Source organism: Aquila chrysaetos, chromosome 26 (genome assembly GCF_900496995.4).
Source record: "Aquila chrysaetos chrysaetos chromosome 26, bAquChr1.4, whole genome shotgun sequence".
In the NCBI taxonomy this organism is placed as follows: Eukaryota; Metazoa; Chordata; class Aves; order Accipitriformes; family Accipitridae; genus Aquila; species Aquila chrysaetos.
In genome coordinates, this window is record NC_044029.1 from 16,600,241 (window position 1) to 16,626,501 (window position 26,261).

The window sequence follows — 26,261 nt, forward strand, 5'->3', positions numbered from 1 at the left end:
TATTTCTGTATGAAATACTCAGTAGACTTCATCTCAGCAAACTGGTGTTCCTGTCACCTCCATAGGGCTGCCTCTGCTCATTAGTTCTCACTAGCTCTGGACTTGTAGATGCGTGGAGGAAGAGCCAATTGTCTGGTGGTGTTTTTTCATTGATTCATACTTCCATTAATTCAAAACAAAATTTGCCCTTTCACTCCTGGCAACTTTGTAATTTGGTTTGGTTTTTAATTTCTTAATGCAGGTCTAGTTCTTTAGTTTATGGCTGGAGATTCTTGTTCACCACCAGTTTTGCTTTTTTTATGCTGACAAGTAAAGTAAAGCCTTATTTATGCAGAGCAGCACTGTGAAGACTCAAGCTGATTTCTGATGGAGTGAAGGTCTATTTCAAATGAGCAGAGTTGGCAGAATCGGTCCCACTTGTTCCCGTGTGCTTTAGGAAGCAGTTATGAAACAGGCTTGTGAAATGGGGGTGTCACCCCCTTTTGAGTAAGACTAATACTTCTAAAAAGCCCCTCTCTATCCTTCTCCCACATCCCTGTCCAACACTGAAACAAGGAAGTGTTGTTTTGCATTTGTTATACTTTTGAACAACTATTTATCAGACAGATGCCGGCGGTTAGGTTTTTTTTCAGTGCAGTTCGCAAGTGTGAAAATGTTGAAGTCCAGGCTCAGCAAAAACCTCAGTGAAAAACTCTAGCTCACTAAAGCCCTTGATTAATGACAAGCAGGTTTCAATTCATGCACGGCATTTTATGCAAATACAGAACACAGCTACATGCAGAATGGCAGGCAACTGCATATGCCTATCGATGTCTACAGAGGCTCAACATACCTGCCTGGGGAAACGGCAAAGGGGCAGAGACAGCGGAGGTGCTGTGCACAGTCTCCCAGCTCCAGAGGCGAGCCGCAGGGCTCTGCTCAGGGTGCTGGGATGTTGAGCAAAAACTGATTGGGCGGAAACTTGGATACAGCTGGGTATTCTGAGAAGGGGGAAAAGAACTGGCTCACTCTTCCTTCATCTCCGATACTGCTGCGGTGGCTGTTTCTCTCTCCCAGGGATCCCTTTGGACAAAGTGAGGGAGCGGGCAGGGTAACTGAGCTGCCTGCAAAGCAGGTGGGACAGCAAGGAGCGATGTATTGGCTACCCCTTTAGCTCAGATTGAGCTGTGGGGATGCATGACAACCTTCTCAGGTCACAGTTGTCACACAAGCAGCCTGCCTCTTGGTAAACGTATTAATATCTTTGCTTAAATGGTTTGCCTTAATCTCCTGAAAGGTTCTTCTAAAAATGCTAAAAAACTCCCATCCCAAGTCCCAGTGGAACTGGATTTCTCCTCTCCCTTAGCCCCTTTTCCCTTCAATATTAGGCTCAGTATCTTGCATATGTTTTTATATGAAACTCTGTGATTAAAAGAACGTAAGACTGGCTCATTTTTCTCTGCAATGAGTTCAGTTATTTCCTTTTTATACCTTCCAGAATTTACTATACCATATCTAAATATTGGCTGCAGTCCACATGTTTTAGATCATTCTCTATAATGGTCCTGTTGTTATAGAATCCTTTGTGTGTGTGTGAGAAAGAGAGAACATGCATATGTGTTGGAAGCGAGGCAGGGTGCATATAATTGTTTGGAAAGAGAAATCGGGGTATATTAATTCCATAAGTGATTTCTTAACTGATAACATAAAAGTGATAAAAAGAGCGAGCAGTGAAATTATAGACCTCCAGTGCATTACATTGTATGTGTGGTAAATACTACTTCTGATCCCAACATATTACTCTACTATATATATTCTACCAATAAAATGACTCATTCACCTTTCGTTGCTATATAATTTAAAAGATTGGGCTTACTGTTGTCACATTTCCTCGTTTTTACTTACGTTCTAAAGGCAGATCCTTCGACCCAAGTCATACAACACGTTAGTCAATGGTAAGCTACATGAAGGCGAAACCAAGGCACCATCTGAAAGTCCTTACTCACTACACTAAAGGCTCATTACCTGCTAAAGACCCGACAGAGAATGTACACGCGTAGGGTAAGTTAGCGATCTAGGGGAAAAGAAGGATTTGATGCTTCGTTTGACGAATCATAAGCTTTAACCAAAACAAACAAAAAACTTTACTCACAGCATCATAACATATGGATAGAGCCCAGGTCAAAACGCAGCAAGTAGCCCTGTCCCAGTGCACACCTTTGACTCTTGCCTGTGACTCCACCCGTGGAGGATGCATTTAAGTGGCAAACGGGCAGCATCGACCGACTGCATGTTCATTCCCTACGTGGACTGATTTTGTGCACAGCAAGTGTGACTTCGCTCACAGCCCGTCAGATAAACCAGTTCACACTCACAGCAGGCTGAGCGTCCTCACCATTGCGGGTGTGGAGTCATGGGTGCATGGCAAATTTGCTCCCAAATTTCTTTTAACTTCTCCTCGTGGACAAGTCCTAACACAGTCTGCCAGTGACATAAATTCAGGCCACTTTCCCATGTGGAGACGTTCTCAACCACCCAGAACAGAACAGATGCAAAAACCCCTGCACTAACTATTCCACTCATGTCCCACCCTGTCGGGCCCTGACTCGGGGATTAGGCAGTTCAGAGGGCTGAGTGGATATCATTTTGTGCCGGAATGAATTTCACCCAAAGAGAGTATGCTTAGTTTCTATAATTTTTTTCCCCACAAGCTAAGATAAATTTCTGCTGTGGTCCATTAACAATACTTGTATTTTTAATCAGAATTATTTTGTACTCTATTTTCTTTGGAAATAACAGTAATACAGTTTATGTGAAATACAAACAAATGAGGGAACGATTTTTACCTAAATGTATGAATAGCATTTTGCAATTTGTCATTGTGATATATTTATCTTTTGAACTTTAAGTGAGCTCAGCTGAAAAAAATGCTTCTCTTCAGCACATGACTGGAAAATATATTACACCAGAGAAGTATATTGCTGTTTCAGTTTAGAAATTAGTGGCTAAATATAATTTTCCACTATACTTACTTTCACAAAGTATGTAGTAAATTATTTACATTACAGTAAATTCTTAGTCCCTATTCCAAAAGGTGTTAAAATCAGCATTCTCGTTCAAAGGAATGGCTATTTTGTGAGTGTGCATTAAAACTAAGATCCTTAAGATCTTTTGTCGCCTGCTGAAGCCTTACAACCACCGTAATACGGCTAAAACAAAACAAATTTGTCCACAAAACGAACCCTGGGGGGAGGAAAAGGACCTAGTACGGAGCAGAAAGATACAGGCCGGCCAGCGAAGCGACGACAGCTTACAGCAGCTGAGGATTTGGGTCTGCTACGCGTCTTACGCCCACCTCCTTCTAGCGGCACAGCGTACGCTCGTTCCTGCGGGCAGTCCTCCTAACCTTCCAGCGGCTTCCCGCGGATCCGAGAGACGCCCACGGTTCGCAGCCGGGCACGCCGCACCGCTGACCGCAGCGGCGGCAGGGCGGGAGGCCTCTCCCGGGAGCGGGAGCAGCGACGCGGCGGCGCCCGGGCTCGCCGGCCCCGCTGCACGCCCGCGCAGGTAAGTCGCTCCGCGCTTCGGAGCTGCTCCAGCAAACGGGGCCGCTGCCAGGGCGGCAGAATCGGTTCAGCCCGCGCCTCGCTACCTCCCTTCCCCGGGACGGCTCGGGAACGGGGAGGAGAGCTGGCCGCCAGCTCAATGAACTCTTCCGGCAATGGCAGCTGCTCCCGGCCGCCATTTTGCCCAGGGGTCATCTGCCTGTCACGTCCCAGACGCGCGACCCTCGCGCGATGGGAGAGCGGCCAGGCAGCCATCGGGAAGGGCTGGGGCCGGGTGGGAGCTGCGGCGGCTGCCAGAACAACTCATCCGACACGCAGCCCCTTCCCCGTACGCTCCGGAGCGGTACCCGGGGAAGAAGGCTGCCGGGAACAGGCCGCGGGCCCGATAAATCGTCCCGTCTGCCACCAAAGCCCGCGCTCCGTAGGACGAGCACCTGTTTCCTACAGCACGCGGTCATCGTGTTTCCAAACCGCCCCGTTCCTTTGATAACTGGATCGCTTTTTGTCCGTTTTCCCAGGGCGCGTATACGGAGCACGAAGGAGGGCCCGGGGCTCGCAGCGCCAGCCGGGAGCTCAGGAAATGGAGGTTCGTTCCTCCTCTCCCATAGCCAAGCGTTCGTTCCCGCCCGACCCTGGGCAAACCACATACGCCCAGCTCCGTGGAGGCGTTCGGATGCCGACCTCCCACCGAGCTGAGCAAGAATGAAAAAAAAAGCCTGCGCCCTATCAGGAAATGGCAGATGCAAACATTCCCTATCTTCCAGGGCCGTTATGAAGATGAAGACGTTTCTTGCCTACAGAAACTAGGGTAATGGCAGTCATTCAAAAATAGTATATATGAGAAACGGTAGCGCAAACACTGAGGAAAAGCTGTGCGGCTACCTAAGGCAAAGAGACATCTTTAAATGTTTTGGGTTGTGACTCAGAATTAGTAAAAAGAGGTTTAAACAAATCTTCGTACTTGAAGTTCTGTCTGAAAATATTCCTCGCCTTTTATTTATTTTTTTGAATAATGATATTAGTAAGAGTCCATTATATAATCACGAGAAAATTAAAACTCTCCAGGGCATGATCTTAGCTGTGTAATTAACTGGGGTGGTTAAAAGTACAAAGTGAACCTGAAGCAAAATTTTGTACCAGAACCACACCTCATTATGTTTTGCTGCCCAAGTCTGTCATAAATAGAGATGTTTATTACACATCTGCCATTTAAAGTACGTATTACATGCAATTTTATATTTTATTTAGATTTAAAAATTTAAAAACACATGATGACAAGCTGTGTTACTATTAACACATGTCTCAGGGACCAGGGGTGCGCATTCACATTGTGCCTTAGGTTATATTACAATTCAGCCACTCCAGAGTTACAAATCGTTTACAGAAGTATATTGTGTAATTAGCGTGCCTGACTTCAGTCCATGGAGTTTCATTGGTGTGAAAGAACAATCAAGCCCTGTATATCCATTCACATTTATTAGACCAAACTTTGTAGCCTGTCCTCAGAGCGCCACTCCCGCCTCTGCTTTCAACAAGGAATGGCACTAAAATCTCCAGAGCTTCCCAAAGCAAAAGCAGTTACTTTCTTTCCTTATGACTATTTTCTTTCTTTTTTTTTTTCATCACAGCAGAAGTGATTCAGTACTGACTCAAGTGTATGGGCAGAAAGGGCAGGAGATGATGCACTAGTTACATCCTTCTTAATTCTCTCTTCTTTGGGTTTGCTTTCCTGAACAGACTGCCCTCCTGGACTAGCTCCAGGGCTGGCTTTGAAGAAATCTTTCACCAAAAAGCTTTCTCAGAAAATCATCTTGTCCAGGATCTGCATGGATTGAAGTCCCTCTGCCTGCATATAGGTTATTTCTGGCAGATGCTAAGCAATTCACTTGGTCAGTGAGGAAAAGCAAATATAGTTTCTTTGATGCAAGAACTTTGATGAAAAAAAATGCCACGTACTAGTCAGCTTTTCTTTCTAAGCTGGTTATCTGAAGTCAATCTCTATCACCATTTCCTAGTTATCAGATCCTCTTAGTTGAGCGTTAAGGTAGGACAAATTTAGTCTATCTTACATATCTAAGATACATATCTGCATAATGTTGAGGATAGTGTTGCCATGCTGTGGATAGTGTTACTCAGATCACTGGCAAAGGAAGTTAACCTTTAATGTCAGCCCTACCAGACTTTTCTGTAGCATTTCATAGTATGGATCACCTGGCAGTCCTGACTGGTTTCTAAAAAGCTAAAGTAGCAAATAGGAATGCTCCAAAATGAGTCAGGCCCATCCCTTCAGACCGAGTCCAGGGAACTACAGAGTCCAGTGGCACCTTCAGCATCCAGTCCTTACCCTGAGGAGTCTTTCAAAGTTTAGTCTTTCCCTGATCAGTCAATCTGCAAGACCTAGCAAGAGGGAAAGAGCTGAAACGCTAGCAATTCACGAAGCCCATCCAGCTCTGTACTCCTCCTCAAATATAAACAGAAAAATCTCCCAAATTCCTCAATGCCATGCTATAATCCAGACCTGTACATAAAGTAACTGGCAAAAATTGAACCCAAGCCATCACGTGTTAGAAAGAGGGATGCACCTAAAACCATTTCCGTAACAGCAACATTCTCCAGCAAGGAGACCTCTATCCTCAGTTTTTAACTTAGTTCAGAATCTTAGGGTCACTTCAGACACCAAAATCACTCCAGCAGAAGTAAAAAACTGAAATGCTATCTGAGCTTAACAGGAAAAGGTAAAGATGCCTCCACTGGCAGAAAAGCTGCAGTGGGAGCTCAGCAGTCCTCCTCCTTTTTTTGTCTGTCACCACCCCTTTGGGTACGCTCAGGCTGGTCAGGCAATAAACATACATATAGCTTGGAATCGGACACAAGGTACATTGATTCTTGTCCATTTGATTGTCAGGGTCATGGAGGGAGCTGGGTTAACCACACACGCATCTGAGTGACAGAGGATACTGAGGGAGGGGACAGGAGAGGGAAGGGACTACAGCTGTGGTCGGGGGTGCTGAGAAAGGCATATCAAGCATAACACAGAAACTTGTTTAATTTATTCCATTGATGAGAATACTTGGATTTATCGACAATATTTTTCACACACTTTTTTTCTTGCACTTTTAAAGTCTGGCTACCTTAGTACCACAGGTCTAACTACCAGGCCTGATGAAAGGAAAAAAGCACATATTAACACATTAGAACCCTCTTAATATATCCAGAATAGCTTTTCCATACAGCAGTTTGATGCACAGCAGTCCAATGGCAGTTCTAGGGTCTATTTCCATGTGATTGAGTATGTATAACAACTAATGCCTTAGAGATTTTCAGCTCACGTGTGGCATAAAATTCTACATTACCTGATAGGTTAAAATGGATAGCAGAAATTTAACATAGATCCAGGCAGAGTATTGTTTATCCTACCCATTAAAGGATGATGTTCCATATTTATGGAAAAAGACAAATGTTTTATTGCGGGAAGTGGGTGTTAGCAACATGTATTTAACTGCTTGACTTTGCTCCACTTTCAGTACAGAATAGCCAAAAGCAAGCCACTCCAAACAAGAACCAGTAAAATATACGCAACATACACCATGTGTCTCTAGTGTCTAAATGTATAGTCCATAAAGATACCTATCTCAATGAAAATTTGAACTCTGAGTTTAAGAAATAGAAAGTGACTGTCTTTCTTCTTTGCCCTTAAAGCCAAATGTTTAAACTTCTGTGAGTCTAGTAACAAGTGTTTTAAATAGAAACATATAAGTCACAGTTTCACATAGATTATTATTTTATAACAGAGTAGTTAGAACAGGTGCTACATCCATATCAGAACTGAACAGGTAGTAACTTTATTTTGATTTCTGACAATGTATAAGGTAACATTTGCCCAGTAACATCAGTACAGAAGCTTCCGTTGAGTGGAATAAGACTCTTGGAGTGTAAATTGTAAGTAAATCCCCAATATCTAGATGTCAGATGTTTGAACGTTGGTTTATTTCAAGTGTTCGTGTCCTTTAAAACAGAATATATTTATCTGGAATTCTTACTGTTTGACAGACTGAACACTCTCCTAAACGCATGAACTTTGTGTGAAGTAAAGAAATTTAGGTGGAACTTTCATACATTAATTGGCATAACTAAATAATGGAATAACAGAGCTGCATGGAATATAATACTCTCCTATTTCCAAAGGTCTATCTCACTCAAACCAAGACAGCTTACCTTCACTGAGAATTCAATACTTCATGGGCCAAGTACTTTGGCCAGGACTCAGTTGAGTAGGTAATTCTGCTCTCTTCAGTGGGGTTTGTCACATGCCTAAAATTAAGCAGGAGATTATGTGCTTTGCTAGACAGAATGCGGAGTACTCCAGATCTTCTCAGATTCTCATCTGCAGGCTGAATATATGGACACTTTGTATTTTGTTTTGTTGTATAGGGCCGCATAGATTTGAAAAAGTAGAATCAAGAGGGAAACTGATGAAACTAGGAACAAAGACTTGAAATTGGCCTCAGTTTTGATCCAAAAGCGGCCACCAATCTGTTTTTGCAGGATTCTGCCGCTGCTGCAGTCAGCAGAGAAGATCAGCTGAAGCCATCTTAGTTTTGGAGATAGGTGCTGTTGGAAAGATACTTGTATTGCATCAGTACCCCTATTACATTAACATTTAGGGCAAGCTGCAAGGCTCTACTAATTTTGCAGGGACTTGGGAGTCTCAATACAGAGACAGCGTGGGGAAGACTGCAGAGCACTGGAATATTTGGGGAAGGCAATTTGCTTTTGATGTCACGATTTGATCATTTGTTTTGTTCTGTGGGGAGGACAGGCTTCTGAGAATTGTATGCTTTTAAAAGAAACCCCTAGTATGTTCTGCAAAACGGATGGTACACCACCAGCAATCATGTTAAGCCTGTTCTTCTAAAGAAACAATCCATCAATTTCAACCATACTTGAAGAAACAGTCAAAGTCTCAAAAATAATTAGGCTCCTACAAGTAAATAAGAGGGATCTAAATGACTGCTCCAATAGAGGGCAAGTTGGACAGAATTCAGGTGTAATATGTTAAATTTGAGAGTAGCCCTTTATCCAATCGGTACAAATGATTGACTGGCCATTCAGAACATGTACTGTTCCAGGCTTGCTACAACACTCCTCTTTTTGTTTGGTAGGGAAAGTCAAATGTGGGATTGTTTGCAGCAAAAAGGAGGAGGGGAATTAAAGGATAACCAACACCCACAGAGAGTGTGTTCAGGCTTCATTAGCTACTCCTGGAACAATGCCTACGGTTGCTCCAGATTTAGCTGTCATTTAAAACTTTAGATTATAAGTGGATAGATGTAGAATCCAGTAGTAGCTAGAGCAGGAGAGTGTGGAAAACAGTATGAATGAAGCAAAAAGGGATTCGAGCGATCAGTGTTTATGGGTAGGGACTCCAGTTATAGAAAGTACATTTTTTTGTTCACGCTGGAAACAATGGAACAATACAGAGACGTTTGCTGGATACAAGAAATATGATGTTGCAAAAAGTAATAAAAAAGGAGATATAAAGAGTTATTAAAATGGAGTCTTAGAGAAGCCAAACCACATCTATGGACTCATTTCCTCTAAGAAATTTTACAGTGTTTGAAATCTAAGATTTGCCTCTCACAAAAAAAGCAATCAAGTGTTCTCATGGATTTCCATAGAACGACACTCTGGGACATGATGGACAAGAAGAACATAGTAAATGAGTAGCCAGACACAGGTGCAGAGTTATCGGCAGCTCTGCTCTAAGAATCCAGTAGGTTCTTCATGACAGTTCTCATTGTAGGATTATTACTAACATGTATTCCCCCTTTCCAATCAGTTTTGCATTTCTATTTATTTCTGGAATGCTGCTTGCTTTCCTAAGATGCTCTTTTGAAAGAAGATGCCTCAAACACAAGCAGGGGAATGGTAGCCCAAAGACATATTCTTTTGGATGTTCATCTTCTCTGGGGTTATGCTTTGCAGGGAGAGGCATCTGGAAGAAGAACTGAGTCTCCTTCCTTCACTGTAATGCCAAGGGTTTTAATAAAGCAGTGAAACAAATCCCTGAGCTAAAACAATACTGTGTCTCTCCTGACAGTTTAGAAGAGATCTTGAGGCCAAAATGTAAAGTTTTTACTTGGTTCTTATGCATTCATTCCTTGGGCAGAACTCCATTTGTTTCAACAGCTTTGCCTGAGGAATAACCTTAGGATTCAGCTCTTAAAGAATACCAAGTATCTTAAAGATTATCCTAAGTGCAACTAAGATCCTTCAGGCCCAAATGCATTCTTGTGCTTCCCAAATTAACCATTCCAGGGTCTACAGGAGAGATCATCACAAGTCTTTAAGCAAAAAAATGAAACATTGTTATTTAAGCCTGGGAACACTGGTTAAGGGCAACACTCCTCTGCTTTGATGTTCTAGGAAAATGTAAACAAAAGCTGTAATTTGTGGGGTTGAGGATTGATCAAGTTTTCAGAGTGCAAAATAGCCCTACAGGAATCTGGTGGAAGTATCTGAAATTACTGTAGGGAAGAAATTTGATCTTATTTTAAACCTAATTAAAGCCTTCTGCATCTCCACAAAACCTCCAAAACCCTGGAGATCTCTGATGGTTTACCCTCTGGGGAGAACACACAGATATGAATTTTAATAGTATCTTTTGGTAATGTGGTGGATAAAGACAAATTGATTACAGCAGTCTGGAAAAAAAGCAGGTGATGCATTACCAGGGCCATTGGGCTCATGTTTTCCCAGACATGGTGAAGGCCACCCAGATCATAAAAGAAAGCTGATATCTTTAAAAACTTGAGTTCTATGATTTGGGGCTTGATATGGCTTTCTTGTTTCCGGATGCGCTGGATTATATCAAAAGAAAAATAAGATGTATGGTCCAAATTCTGTTCTCATGTACACAAAACCAAATCTAGGGTAAAACTTCCAACATCGATGGATCTGCTCCAGATTTACACCCAACAGAAGAGCAGTACTGTCCCTCTGATTATAATGATGCCTATCATTATTTAGTATCTGAAGAGCAATGTGAAACCAAAAGAGAGTAAAAGTCTAAGAAATCTGAACTCTAAGTGTTTCTACATATTTGCATGAAACACCAAGCAGAACACTCTAGTAGAAGGCCCTTATGAAGATACTTGTGCCTGGTCTCAAAGGACATGGCTGTTCAAAACTTGTTTCCAAAACACTGGGCAAGCACCGTGATGGGACATAAAGTGAGTGTACTGTGATAATTGTAGCCTCCTTACACTCTATTTCTTCCTAGCCCATTTTGATTCATACTGGGACAATTAGATATACACATATGAATAGAAAAGACATTTCACTGACATGCATGAATATTATAGCAGATGGCAAGCCAGGTGACAATCCTACTATTGTTTAATTCTCTAGCTTTGAACATTGTCTAATTTTGTTGATTAATATTTGGTACACATGGATATACACATGCCAGTGCAAGTTTGCACGTATGGATCAAGTTGACGTGTGATCTGCTTTCAGATCTAGCTGTTTTTCAGAACCATAGCTAGCCTGCCGCAGAGCCATGCACTTGGCATGCCAAGGAGCCTCACTCACTCCAGTGTTCCATGATACTAGCCTAGATTTGAAAAAGAACATGGATCTAATCCAAACAGAGACTAACCCTCCATACAGAGATGTGGCCCTGGAAAGCTCTGCTCGGCTGCATCTAGCTGAAAAAAATAAGACACCTCTATCTGTGCCATGGAAAAGCTTGAAACTTCTGCTTTCCCAGATGTGCAGGGCTGTCCTTAATCAGGGCTAGAAATGAAGCATGTATGTGAAACACTGATAGAATGAGATGTCTTGGAAAAATGCAGTATCAACCATCCTCTTCTTTTAACAGAACCACAAAGAGAGAAATCCTGAGTCCGAGTCCTGTCTGTCAGGACCATTCATATTCCTAAGTTAGTGTGAAGTTAAGTAGTCCTCACCCAAAATACAGAAAATACACTGAAAGCAGCAAGTGGAACTTTCTTAACTATTAGAACAAAGTCATGCTTGGCCTTAGACTCTTATTCACATTTTGCAATGGCATAACCCTAACAGAAGGAACGGAGAAAGCCCACCTTCTCCCTCCTTCCTGTAGCCCTTAACCTGGTGGTCAAAGCAGCCCGCTGGAAGGCAGTTCTCTTGGGTGCGAGTCCCCACCAGCAGAGCTGGGGATTGACCCTGATCTCGTGTCGGAGGTGTGTGCTCCCACTCTTACACCCAAGGCAAGACGGCTAGGCCACCAGGACTGGAGCTTCATTTCACAAGAAAAATGAGCTGTGTTGAATTCCTGACAGAAAGGATGCTGACAACCTTCTTCAAGAAGTGCCAGGCTGTAGATGCAGAGTGAATGGAAATAGTTCCTGCAGCCTTGAATGAGATCCACTGGGGAGAAGGTTTACAGCTCTATCTCCATTCTTCAGACTTCTCAACTGGTCAATTCCAGGCATTTAGAGCAGCTCAACTTGCCAGCTGGTTTGGAACCCAGCTCTTCCCCTGCTGCGGAGAGAGCCTAGGCATCTACCACAGAGCCCTGAGGAGCAGGTGTCAAAAGACTGGTGTTGTGAGAATTAACTTTTAGGCACCGCAGTCCTCACTGGATCTGGCCTTCTGCATCTGGGAACCATTTGGAACACCAAACCAATAATCTAAATTCTTTAGGTCTTGCTGGGCAGAGCGGTGCCTGCATACCCAAAAGAAAGTCTAGGTCATTTAGCTTGCATTTACAAAGGTGTGCTGGCTTAGCTGCCCTTGTCTGCAAGTTGAAGGTAGCCTGGGAGTCTAGTCCCCTTCCTTTGTCCACCCAAGGAACTTGGGATACAAATAGGCAGATATTTAATTTTATTTAGTTTGGGTTTTTCCATGCAAGGTCTGAAATTACACAGGTCTGTAACAGGGATTTTTCCTCTGAGTAACAAGCCAATGTCATGCCTTTATATAAATCCTATTTTTTGGTCCACATATGAGTTAACAAAGCTTAGCTGGTATACTGCAAGTTCGTATTCATCTTTTGATCCAAAGCCCATACTGTTGTATGTTTAAAAATAATACTCTATTACACAATGCTAGTTCTGTATCAAGCTTTTTTCTCAATAAAATATAGCATAGCCACCCACCTCTAGAACAGCAGAATGGTTTCATCTTGTAACAAGCATTGGTGCATGGTAAACAAGGAGATGAAGGTGTTTTCCTACACAACAGAGTGAGTCTTTGATTTGAGAAACCAAATTGGGAGATGAGACTGCTAGGCACGCAAAAATTGTGTAAGAACAGACAGCATTTCTGATAGATTTACAAGACTGGGACTTACCGGCTTTAGAGAGTGACTGAAAAAACAATCAAGACCAATTTAAATAATATTGTCTAATATCTGTTTGTCATGCATGGTATGATTTTACAGCTAGTTTACAATCTGGCAGAGTTTATACAGTTAATACAGTGGTACAGTTAATGTAGTATAACAACAAAAAAAACAACACAATAAAAATGCCGCCATGACTTAAAGATGCAAGAATATGGGCTTCCCACAGAGTTGTGACAAAGAATCTGGAATTACTTTTTTTTTTTTTTTTTTTTTTTTCCTTTTTCCTTATTTTGCTTTTGAGATGAAACATTGACTAGTTTCTCCTATACCCAATTCCAGCCCTGGATAGCTGAACTTGTTATAGAGCTAACCATAACACGCTAGCATCCAGGCTGCCATTGTTCAATGGGGTTGCCAGAAACACTGACAAAGTGCCATACCACGGCTTTGAAAATAGCAGGAAGTAACTGAGGAGCATGCATCCTGATGTGGAGTACAACGATCAGATCAATGTTGTGTTTAGTCTAATATCCCATCTCCAAGAATGTCAGCAACTGATGACGGATCATTACAGCAAACAGAAGGAAGCTACAGGTCATTTTACTGGCATATAATGCTGCCTGTGCTCAATTAACTGTTTAGACCAACCACTAATAACTTCCATTAGAGTAAGTTCAGCTTCACGAGCTGAGGGCTTGTCTCTCTACAGCCTTCATTCTTTGTTTACTGTTTTAAACTGAATATACATGGTTGTAACAATCTAGTTGCTTGCTTTGTGCGTGCGAAGTTCACGGTCTGAAACTTGCAGCAATCAGTTCCTTTAGCAAGCTGTTTACCACGTTAAGTCATATTTTGCTCCCTTTGCAGTTGAGTGACCTTCAATTACACTGAGAGAGTAAGCAGAAGCATCCTATTTGTCTTCCCTGCATTGTTCACTATTGCATACAGCCTGTAAAAAGACACACAATAAACAGCTCCTATCTTGTCATTTGCCTTTGCTGGATCTCCCATCCGACAGACATTCTAACGTATCACCCATCTATGCCCCGCTCTCTTGCCTTTACAGCCCAGACTTCAGATTTGATTGACATACCAGTTGCTTTGACTAGCTACAATAAAGGAAAAAAAAAAAGCCCCACAGCTGTAACTACCCATTGCTCTTTTAAAAAATGTGACCAGCTTTCAAAAGCTATCCAACACTGTGAGAAACTCACTGACGTAACAGTACTGCTGCCAGAAAACTAACAAGAGCAAAATTAGCCAACTGAGAGTATTCATGAACTACAAGAGGGAGAACCAGAGACCTGTCTTCGAAGACAGCAGCAGAAATAATACAATTCTGTAGTATGGGTTTCATGTGATGAACTAGCTGTTCCAAAAGCCCGTATTCTTTCATAGGCTGCCAAAGCTGACTGAAGGAAACATCCAGTCAAAGCCTGTAACTCAGAACCAGTTTTCCAATTGCTTGGGCAGTTTCCGACTCGTACAGGTAGCAGTAAAGAGCAGCGGATTCACATTTCACAGTGCTCAGGTTAAATCCAAACATCGATGAGGGTCTCCTGAGAATTCTTTGTGGGGTTTGCATATACTTTTTTTTTCCTTTGACAATCCTGGCAATAATCTGCAAGGAGTTCTTTGTTTGCTCCCTGTAGAAATTTTTGACAGGTTTATGTTTACAGAATCAAAATCAGAATCAGTCAAGAGAGACTGGGAAAGCATGAAAACTGATGCAGAGCAAAGAGCAAACAGGGAAGTACCAACCTTTGTTGATACCAACAAAACCTTACCCATTAGCCTTTGTTTACTCTCCCCATGTAGTGTGTGCTCTGTCTTCTCTCATTTTTTACAATCTAACATGTGAGTTAACTGAGAGGATCTATCTCTATAAAATAGGGAATCCATTTTAGTAGGTTGACTGAGTTAGTTGGCTGGTCCTCCCATTGGAGCAATTTGCTAACAGCAGGAGTGTATCCAGCAAAATGTAGTTCTTCACACAGACCTCCCAAGTTGTCCCATCTCTCCATCAGAGAAACTTTTGTGGGGCCTGGGGAAGGGAGAGTCCTTCTGTGAAAATAAAAATAAAAATGCCATGTCTAGGTGGAACCCTGGAAAAATTCCACAGAAGAAAATCTCATTATGAACCCTTTCCCTACACACTGTATGGCTAATCTGAAATATTAAAGAGGAAGACCGAATATTAGCGGGGAAGGAAGAGAGGCTTGGAGTAAGGGGGATCTGGATTCTTTTGCTTTCTCTTGTTCGGGCTTTCTAGGAGATCTTGGGTGAGAGACACAGCTGCTGTGCCTCACTTTCTCCTCGGAAAATAAAAATTGATTAATGTTACCCATGTCCCTCCCAGAACCATCTGGAGAGATTCTTTATTAGGGTTTATAAAAATCTTGTAAGGAGGAACAACGTATTTTTTAAACAAATAAAGTACATGTGGCATACACTTCAAATGGCCAGTGCAGTGCACAGGACAAAGATTAACCTGCAAGCTTAACTCTCACAGATTTCTTCTGCATGATGTGCAGTGTTCCACCCTGGGATGCTGTCTTGCTGTCTGCATGTTTTCTTCTACATATATACACTATAAAATCTATCTTAGATCAGCTGACTGAGCTATTCATTGGCAGGAACTTAATGCGTTTGGTTGGCAATTGTTTTGAAGGTTTCTAAACCTTGATAGTTCCCCCAGAGAATTGCACTCACTTTAGTCAATCCTTAAAGCTAGCAAGAGGAGAGGTACACAAAGGCAGACCTGATGCTGTTAAAATGGTTATATTGGGTTGTGCATCTGACTTGGCTTTCAGGAAAATCAAATGGCTTATATGGGTGTGTGGGGGGGAGAATGACTTAAAAGTGCAAGTTATGCACCTGGGCTATTAAGCTGTTTGTCTCTGTGTTCCTTAATACCTGTCTTCTGCCTCCAAAAACACACACGGGAGTATTTTCAGACTAAGGATATGTTACAGTCTCTCATCAGTTATACAAGTGGGACTGAAAAATACCAGGTTCTCACTATTTCTTTGCTCTGATGCCTGTTTCAGTAGAGATAGGAGTTCTGGGAGCACTGTATGACTTCATGCGTTTTTTTCCAGAAGTAATGATAAAGAAGTAACATGAAAGACCAGCCCAAACAAAACCTTTGAACTGGAAGATGAACCAGATAACAGATATATATTTTCCAATTCATTTCTATTTCTGCTTGTAAATTTTTGGCAGAGCAAGTGCTCCCTTGAGTTCCCAGATGCCCCATTCAATTGGAAATCTTAAAGGCACAACCCAATGTATGGGCAATTTTTCAAGAACAAAGGAAATGGGAAAACAGCAGCCTGTTTGGCTCTGAAGCTGTAGAGCATCCATGGATTCCTGAGTGCAAGCAACTTTTAAATTCATTTTGTTTTATATTTAAGAGAAACATTTGCATACAAACTTGCCAGGATGTATGTTAGTCAAAACGTATTGTGCTCCCCTAGAAAGAGCCAGGGAGGGAGAATATGAACTGCAACATTCCCTGGGCTTCTGCAATATTGCAGCTGCTCTCAATTAAAGTGAGAGGTGGTTTCTAGGGACTGTATCTATGGTATTTATCTTCCAACCATTTTTTTATTATTTTGCAATGATTTCATGAATTGCAATTGCAGCTTAATAAAGGGGTGTTACAGTAGTGACCATATTGTCTGCATATTTCTTCCGTTGAGAATCCCAGTTCACATTATGTTAGTGAGAGATTTAAGGTACAGCTATCTATAAAGTACCAGAACATGAACAAGGCTTAAATAATTAAATCCACTACATCCACAGAAAGCACCCTCTATTGAGGGACAAGAGGAGGGAAAATGTATGTGCTTTCAAGAGCCTAGAGAAAGCTACCCGGCAAACCACTGTCACCAGGTTACACACAGTGGAAAACAGACACAGACAAGCCCTGTATTTAAAACCCTAAGTAACTGATGGGGTTTCATCCTGCTGCATAATTTTTTCCATCCCCCTTCCTCTGAAGTCAATGGGGGACTTCCATGCTACTTAGTGACCAGCTTGAGCATTAACACGCAAGGGTTAAAAAGGGACATTCAGTTTGTGCAGGACAAAAATCTACTAATCAATTCCAATTCAATCCCAAAGAGTTCCTAAAAGCAGGTCTATTCATATTTGTCTATTTTCTATTTGTCACCAGAAATCACAGCTGTCAGAAGACCTGTGTTACAGCATGTGTCTGCTTCAGGCTTCTTCCCTCACTCTGGATGATTTTTTAACATTTACCACCTCTGGTGAAAGGGATGGTCACAGCCAAAATTCCTTCCCTCTGCCCTTTCTCTCCACAGCACTAGCAAATTGTTCCCCCTCCTGCCTGGATGTACGGTACAACCAGGTAGGTCTGTTAGCTGCTGAGTAAGGTGAAAATAACCACCTTATGCTTATGATGTAGGGTAAAAAGGAGGCTCAAACCCAGGACGGAGTATTGAGAGGTCTGTTATCCACACACCATCAGCCACATTGCCAGATCTTATCCTCTCGGGTGTTATCCTGCAGCTCAAGGCATCCACGGAGTGGGTACCTACTGCCTACCAGGGCTACAGCACGCTCAGCCCCATGCACAGGAGCTAGGCTGTATGAACAGAAACTGGACAGTAACAGTGCTTGCAGACTCCAGAGGGCACGGGGACTTCTGCTGAAGTGTCCTTTTCAGGCAGACATGAGAGGTCACAATGAGCACGGTTGGTGAGTCTGAGTCTGACAGCCAGCTCATCTTGTTCCTTGGACAGCACCACAGATGTGTCCCAAGAATCTCATCAGGCTAATCCCCTCCCAGGACTATAATGTCGGTTACAGAATATAAAACATAAAAATCACATCTCCAAAGCCATAGGTGCAATCACAAAGGAAAAAAATACTTTCTGGTTTGAACTGCTTTTAAGGAATAGTGCTGCCAGCAAAACTGCAGAAATGTCAACAAGCCCATCATTTGACCAGTATGAGTTCTGCAAAACTGTACTAGTTTGGTTAACAGAGCTTTAAAGAAAAGGGTTAGGCCAGAAATGTTTCCCCAATGTAAATATAAATTATCCAGAATACTTGGTCAGAAGACAGTTTAGTAGACATGCCCATATAATCAGGCATTCCCATTTTTGAATGGTTGAAAACACTCTCTTTTCACCTAGCAGCCACTACAGAAAAAAGGTAGTGATCAAGGGTTACCAGTGGGCGTGAATGAGAGTACTCTTTCTAAACCTAGCAGTCCAAGGTGACTATTGCTCGCCAGCTTAATATGAAAAAGATCACTTTTTAAACCTGCATGCTGCATTATTCTATATTAATATTGAAATAATAACTTCTAATTACAGCACAGCATATTACAGTTGCTCCTGTGCTGTAACTAAAATATTTTGGAAGATGGAGTAGTTGAAAATGTCTATTTTCCAGAGAAAGGGCCAAGCAGCAGAAACAGGGAAGGCAGCAGTCTGTGGTTTCACATGGCCCTGTCCGTTTTTCTTCTAAGTACTTGACACACTTGCAGCCAGCCCTTGTTAACATTAACACCAGCCCTGAGAGTACAGTAGACTACTGAACCGATGTCGCAGAAGAAAAGCATCAGAATCTCCAAAGCAGCTGAAGTAGTGAAAAAAAAAAGAAAGAAAAAAAAAAAATTTGTGTCAACAGATGTGTTTTACCACTAATGATCATGAAGCCATGATACAGTTTTAATTACCCAGACTTGCCCTTATTATAATGGCCCCATAAAATGCTGACTAAATAAAAAATAACATCAATATACATAAGATGGAAAGCAGATGGCTGAGATTTTTGAACTTGAAGCCATTGCTGGCAAAGAACAATTGCTTTTGAGAGTCAGTCACCTATTTGGCTAGATATATTCTTTTAAAATGTTTTACTACATGATTAGAAGGTTTGAAAGAGTCAAACACCTGAGGAGTGTGCTAAGAGATACAGAAACATGAGTGACTTCCCTTTCAAAACACTGGTCCAGATGCTGTCCTCTACCAGAAGGCATAGAGGAGGGCAAACCAAACTCAGACACGGCCTTGCATACTTTCTAGCACAACAGAACAAAATTTTGTACTAGGAAGTCTTGATAGCAGTACCCTTATGAACATAAACTTAATTTCTACCGCCAATGTATGGTTTTTCATCACGTTCATTATGGCTTTTTCCCTCAGACCTCCATCTCACATTGCTCTCCACAGTCTAGCTCTCCAGCCTGACTTTCTGACTCCTGCAAGATGGTTCCATGATTCTCAACTCCCTTGTTCCACAGCACAATACCTGAAGCACACAATAAAATCAATTATCATTGTGAGAAAGTAAAAGGCTGGCAAGAAATTCCAGTATGGTAAGACTGAAAACTCAATCCTTGTTGTCTAGACGCAGCCAAAGATTGAATTCTGTGGGGTTCTGAGCAAATGACATGTTCTTCAGCTGCAAGACCATCTGGAGAACTCTATGGAGAAGATGAACATAGCAGTTTACTTCTCCGAGTGCTATTATTAGGGGCTACTTGCAGACTCAGGCAGGCGCTACTGAATGCACAATACATGCAAACATTTTTGCTAGAAATACCAACTGTAAACAAAAGAGAAAAACAGGGACAGGAAATGAAAAAGATGAAGCCCCAATTCTTCAGCACCTCCTTTGAAAGTGAGGTTGGAATTCCATAGATACCAAACTCCTGGAACCTTTTTAATAAGAGACTGTAAGTTTTCCAAGACTGAAAAAAACCGAAGTGTGGCAACTGTCAAGCACCCTTTGTGAAGGTGATAAACTTACTATGGGTTTAGAACTCCACTGGCTTTGAAGAAAAGGAAGAAGCCCAGCAGAAGAACAGCGGCCCATGGACTAGCCCATGGACTCCCCTGAGGATGCCAAGGAGAGAAGTACTATTTCTACATCATGATTGCATCTGAGTTGGAGGAGAAATTCAAATAAGTATACATGAAATCCATGGTTTCCAATGAAGAAGGGCTTGATTTGATTACAGTTTGTCTTCTATAGATCTTGAGTTTATACATTTTCTGTTTGTTGCCAGTGACAGCCCGTTCCTCCATGAGTTGGACCTCTCAGGATTCTCTACATATGTTTTTCTAAAGACTGGTGAGCGTGGAACATGGGAACCACCATTTTCCTCCCGATGCTGTAGTTTTCTGCATCAACCACAACAAATGAATATTAAAGAATTCCTCCATAACATCACAACTCACCTAACCAACTGTAGATACCTACAATGTGCAAGCCTAACTGATTTAATTGTTGAGACAGCTTTATTAGTCAGTGGAAAGAAAGAAGGTATAAATAATCTGGTTCTAAAGTAAACAGCACGAATAATGTTGATGAATTGTGCTCTGAAAGTATTTCTTTCTCTCCTAAAATGGAGCCTAGGGTGACTCTCAGTTGTAGAGGGCTCCACTACAGGCATACCAAAATAGGTGAGATGGATCTCAAACCTGTTTAATATAAGCGCCAAGTGGTGACACAATAAACAGAGAGCAACAGGGAAGGCTCCAAATACTGCTGATGAGTTTTCCTGTCTCAATAGCATTCATGGAAGTTTGTACTTTTGATACAATTACTAAAATTGAGTAAGGCTAGTGGCATTTTTCACTCTGATATAGAAATGTAAAGCACTGGCATCAGATCTAAACTTCAAACCTTTGCGGGCAGGTACTAAGCATACCCCTGTGTGGATGAGAGACATGGAAGAACGCATCTGTCTGAGGAAAGTTCAACAGTTTTCAGGGCACTGCCTGCACCAGGGTGAACAGAACAGAAAGAATGAACAGTGTTGAGGTCTTGGAGTGAGCACAACAACTTTCTATCAGCAGAGATCATTTTCTAGAACCCCCAAAATGGGGGCAAGATAAAAGCTTCCCTAAACAAACCATGTTGTAGAAAACCTGCCTCAAGAGAAAGAAATTAAGCCAGAGAAACTTTCATAACATGAGAGTGACTAACTGAGGAGGACCTTTGCAAGGCAACGACAGAGTTTTAAAAAAACTAGCCCAGGAAAGTGTTGGCATGATTGACTTCTGCTTTACGTACAGTACAGTGCAAGAAATGAACAGAAGCAGCAAAAAGGAGCAAAGAGAAGGAAAATAAGAACAGTCCATTTGTCTACAGATTGAAAACAAGGAGAGGTGGTTCTCCACGTGCTGTAGTAGCGCTGTGGAATTATGCACCCTAGGACACTGTGGATGATAAAAGTTTATTAGACAAATTAATAGGGGAGAGAATCCAATGAGGACTTTTAAACACAAAGACACAACCCTTGACACAGGAAATCCACGAACTGCAAGTTACTGGAGGCCAGGAGACATGTCCTCCCCCTTACATCCTTCCCTGTGTATCTGCTTTGGCTGCTGTTGGGGACAGGATACCAAACCAGATAGATCTTTGGTCTGAGTGGGAATGGCTGTTCCTGTGATTTATCAATGTATTTTTATAGCAACCATGCCATTAGAGTAAGTGTGATTCATGGGATTTTTTTTTAAAGCAGAAATTGTATTTTGTCTTAGTTTTGGCAGCATGTGTATGAAGATATTAAAAAGCTTTATTTGTGGATGCAGGCACTTTTTTTTTTGGTTTATAAGAGGTATTGAAGTACAAGATAATTCAAAGATTTAAATCTTTGAATGACATTTAATGTTCTCTTCTATATACTACTGCTACATATTCGAAAGAGATAATTTTAATTCTTATTTTTAGATATGCTGTTTAAAAGCTTAAGACAAACGGCTAATTTTCTATCTCCTTCTGATGGACAAGCTCACTTAGATCATCACTGGTGTCCCTGTAAGCAAGGCTAAAGATACAAGCACACCAGAGAGTGAACAATCGTGTTCCCCGCAGAGCAAGGTATGAACATACCGGCAGCTTAGTGGTGAAGTAATGTCCACAGCTGCTGCCTGTGTTGTGCGTGTTCTAAGGATGAACAGGTTAGTTCAGTTTTGATTATTTGTCAGTCTTGTACCTTTCATAAGTCTCTCTCTCATGGAAAATAATTCAAAACCATCAATAGCTCCAGAAATTCTTTTACAGAACTCTCCTTTTTCCTGGAGTAATAAGGGTTTCAAATACTTGGGAATTACAGCTTATCCAAAGGTGGATAAAATTTTTTATTCCAGCTCTAAAATGCTATTTAATACAGTTCAACAAAGCTGGACAGATGGTACTAACAGTACAGAAAAGAACAAACCCAAGCAATTCTCAAAGATTTCATTCCTTTTTCATTTTCTCTGCATTAAGTTACCAAACTCATTTTTACATACATATTAGAAAAGTCTGTCTTTAAGTCCACTTGGAATGGAAAGGAGCTAAAGATAAAAACGCGAACTAATATAGGAGAAGAGCTAGATATGGCTTGGGCCTTTCTGAGGTTCTGAACTACACTGCAGCAGCTATCTGGTGTATTTACTAAGCGAAGAACCTGGCTGAGACAACAAGCTTATGAGTGCAACCAGTATCATTGCCATCAATTCCCCAGTTACCATCTCTCTCCTATAATCTGAGCAAAGCAACATGACAAAATATCACTAACTCCTGCTTCCTTTCCACTTGCCAAAAAAACCAATAATCAAGAACTAAATATACAGTTCATGGCAACCAGACAATTTCTGTCTGATAGACTCTCATGTGCTTCTACCAATCTGTAAAGAGAGTTCGATACAGTAACTGGCCACCAATAGAAAGCAAAATGGGAGACAATTCAGCAACTTCTAGTGCACCAGTTTAACTAATCAAAGAAATTCTCTCATAGGGCCCAGTCTTGCAAGAACCTAAGGGTAATCAATCCCTGGTCTCAACAGAATTTGAGGAGGATAAGCACCAGGAAGGGCAGGTCCTTAAGACAAAAATTAAGTCAGGAGCCATTCGTAAAAAACCTTCGTGAAGCCCCATGAAGATCTTATAAATATTTAGCAAAATGTGAAGCATTTGGGAAGATTTACAGGAGCACTGTAAATGTTTCTTGTCATGGGGAAGGAACCACCCATTCACATTAAAAGTATTCAATATTTTTGCTGCTTCTTTGCTCCACTGAGGTTTTAGCTGTCTCAGGTGGCTGCCCCAACTTGCAGACTTCTAAAATAAGTGAATTTACTGAAATTATATCCCCATAATCTTTCCAGTTTCTACCTATTTTGTAAAAGTGACAGCAGCCAGACAGTAACATATTTCTATGTGTTGTAGATTTACTGAATCTTAATCTCTTTTATATTCATCTTCATACTCCAGTAATTGACGTAACTGGAATGTATCGCACTTTTGCACAGTGACAAGAGACTGATTGGACCAGACAGACAAAATTTTTAAAGGCAATAAACCAGACCACATTAACTTAAGAAGCTCTTTTCCACCTGAGAGCTTCATACAATTAAAGAAAAATCATGCCTCTGAAATCTATACACTTAATGTGTTCCACAAAAGCCACCAACAATAAACTTCTTTATAAACAATCTAAATTAGTGGCTTCACTTTAACTAGTTAACATATTCTAGTGGTAGGGTAGAACCTCAAACAACAAACATGTTTGCAAGATTTTTCTCATGGATTATACCAAAGTGTCTAAATATGCACAGATGTGCTGGGGCAGAGTAACAGCCTGCAGCTCATACCCAAGGATTAGAAAGAAAAAAGTTACTACAGCTAGTCCTTTCTTCTTACAGAATGTATTATGTTAGTCTTCTCTTTCAGATTTCTTTATGTTTACTTAAAAATTGCTAAGCTATATTTACATGGATAATGAGTTACCATCATTACAAATGCACTCTATCATGAGGCTAGCAGCTGCCAACCACCATCTGCATTTCTCTGTGATTCTGCTGTCAAAAACTGTTCTAATGGAGAGCTCTAACTACCCTTTAAAGCCCAGGAAAGATATATTTTTTTATTGAGTCGGTAAAACCCAAGTTACTGAACACAGGACTCTCTCTCACTCTTTGGGTCTCTGAAGGAAAAGGCAGGATGACAGTCCCACTAACTGGAAACAGGTTCTGAGATCCCAGGTTATTCAATGCTCAGCAATAGCTCTTCTAGTTGTTTCCTATGTGAAAAACTGATGTTGATCAGTTTGTGAAGTTTGGGGAAGATAACCACCATAGAGTATTGGCAGGAATGACATTCTTTTCAGTGCCTACACATGCGTATTCAGTGAAAAGACTACAACCAACAGCTTTTCCTAATACCATTTCTTCTTCACCCTTTATTCACCTTCCAGCATCCCACTCTGCCCTTCTAGTTTCTCGTGGCCGTTCTCCCTAAGCCATCAGAGCAACTCAGAGCCACCTCAGTATGCTGACGCTTATTTTCTGCTCATTTCTTTTGAAAGCATGCCTGCCATTTGTTTAGCAGTGAGCAAGAACAGGCAACGTTCTAAAAGGACAGTTGCTCTAGCGAGAAGTAAACCTCTGTGAGCATTCAGCTGTACGCAGGCTGTGGAGCAATGTTAAACTGCACCATTTGTGGCTTTCATTTGAGTACAATTTCACAAGGGCCTGAGAAGGAGACTAGAATTACGAGTGAAAAGGCATAGCATGAAAAATGGGAATAACAGGTGCATGTTACAGTAGTATTACCCAGCAACACCTGTAACTGATAGACGAGAGAATGGGACTTCTAATAAATGGACACTGCCCCTCTCTATAATTATATGCTGGAAAATTTCATTCTAAAATCTGTAATAAATGACTATAGCATGGAAGGCATGCTGGCACCTTTCCAGTCACAGAGTTCTTACCCTCATTTCAGACTTTGCCCAAAGGACCTGCATTAGATAAGCAAAAGATTAGGGTGGATGTATGTGGACAGAATCTGAATGGGGATGGAAAACAGACTGCTTGTCTGTCTGGACCAGCATCGCTATGGGAGGAACTGTGGTTCCCACAGACTAGCGAAGAGTATCAAGGCTGAAAATACATTGAGACAGTGGGGGACAGTGATTTTCTGAGGATGGTGCAAGGGAGACAAAGCGAGTGCAGGATTAGAAAGATCAGTATAAAACAAGAAATATATGTGGAACAATCACAAGGGTAATTTCACTTGAGACTAAGCGAGTGTGAGGGTAAACGTCTGGAAGCAGTCTCTGCACTAGGGTTCAGAAGAATGAGGAAGAAGGAAGCAACGCAAAGCTGTATTAAAACTGAATAGAGCAGCGCTATAGGATACTTCCAAGCAATTCCATTAAAACACAGGATTTTCTCCCATCCCACAGAGGTTTAGCTGCCTGTCACACTGCATAGGATTCTACATCAGGCTTCCAAGTAAGTACAAATTCATCTCAGCACATTTTCAAGAACATTGGTTTGGCCATTTTAAAAGTTGGAAGCCAGTAGTGGTGTGGGCGCTGTTTTGTAGCTGAAAACTAGCTGGTTTATGTTTTATAAAACCAGTCCATAATGACGATTAGCCTCTTCTAAAACCATTTTTGTAATAACAATTGGGAAGTTTAATATTTGCAAATTGGCTACTAACCACATGTAATACTTCCATATCTAAAAAATGTTGTGGGTGAATTTGGTGCATATAAAGGCAAAGGACTAACCACACTGGCCTGAGTCAAGAACTGCAGGCAGACATTGTTCAAATGTTCACGTACAGCTGTCGGTGCATCCAAGTTCTTATCTGCAACGCTTCAATGTGAGGCTTGGGCAAAGTCCTTGCAAATGGTGACACTTCTGCATGGTTCTGATCCTGACCCTCTCTTCTCCCCCAAGTATTCCCACTGCCATCAGTCAATCTGGTCAAGCTGCTCACAGTCACAAGAGTCAAAAGAATAAAGTTATTCCTTCCTCCAGAACACAATCCAAAAAATCGCAACTACTAGAACTGTGAAAAGCATGGATACTTAGAACTAAGCAATGTCACCTTACTTCATTTTTATTATCGTTCTAAAAGATTTTCTGCGTACCGTTCTTTCCCTCAGCTATTTCACCCTGCCAGCTGTGGTACACACCTACTCATCCGTGTGAGTGGCTATGCCCGCACCGCAGTGATGAAGCCACCAGTAGGAGAACAATCACTGGGACTCAGAACAAATTTTAATGCAATTAAAACTGATATGTGAAAGGCAAAATCAGCAGCTGCCATTAACTATTACCAGTGTGCCCTATCCTTCCTAGTATTTTGCATTACCTTTCCCACATGCCACAATATGCACTCAGCTAGACCATATCAGATATTCCTCTGTGCTAGAATCATAGATTGTGCTACTGTACTGTAAAGATTTGAGTTTTCAAGACCAGGCAGGTGTGTTTATTTGAGCTCAGATCCTCCAGGGAACACATGGGGCTTGTAGCAGTCTGACCCCCGGCACAAGCTGACACAGTCACTCACTGATGGTGACCTTGGCATTCATCTGGCATGGGAAGATCCCT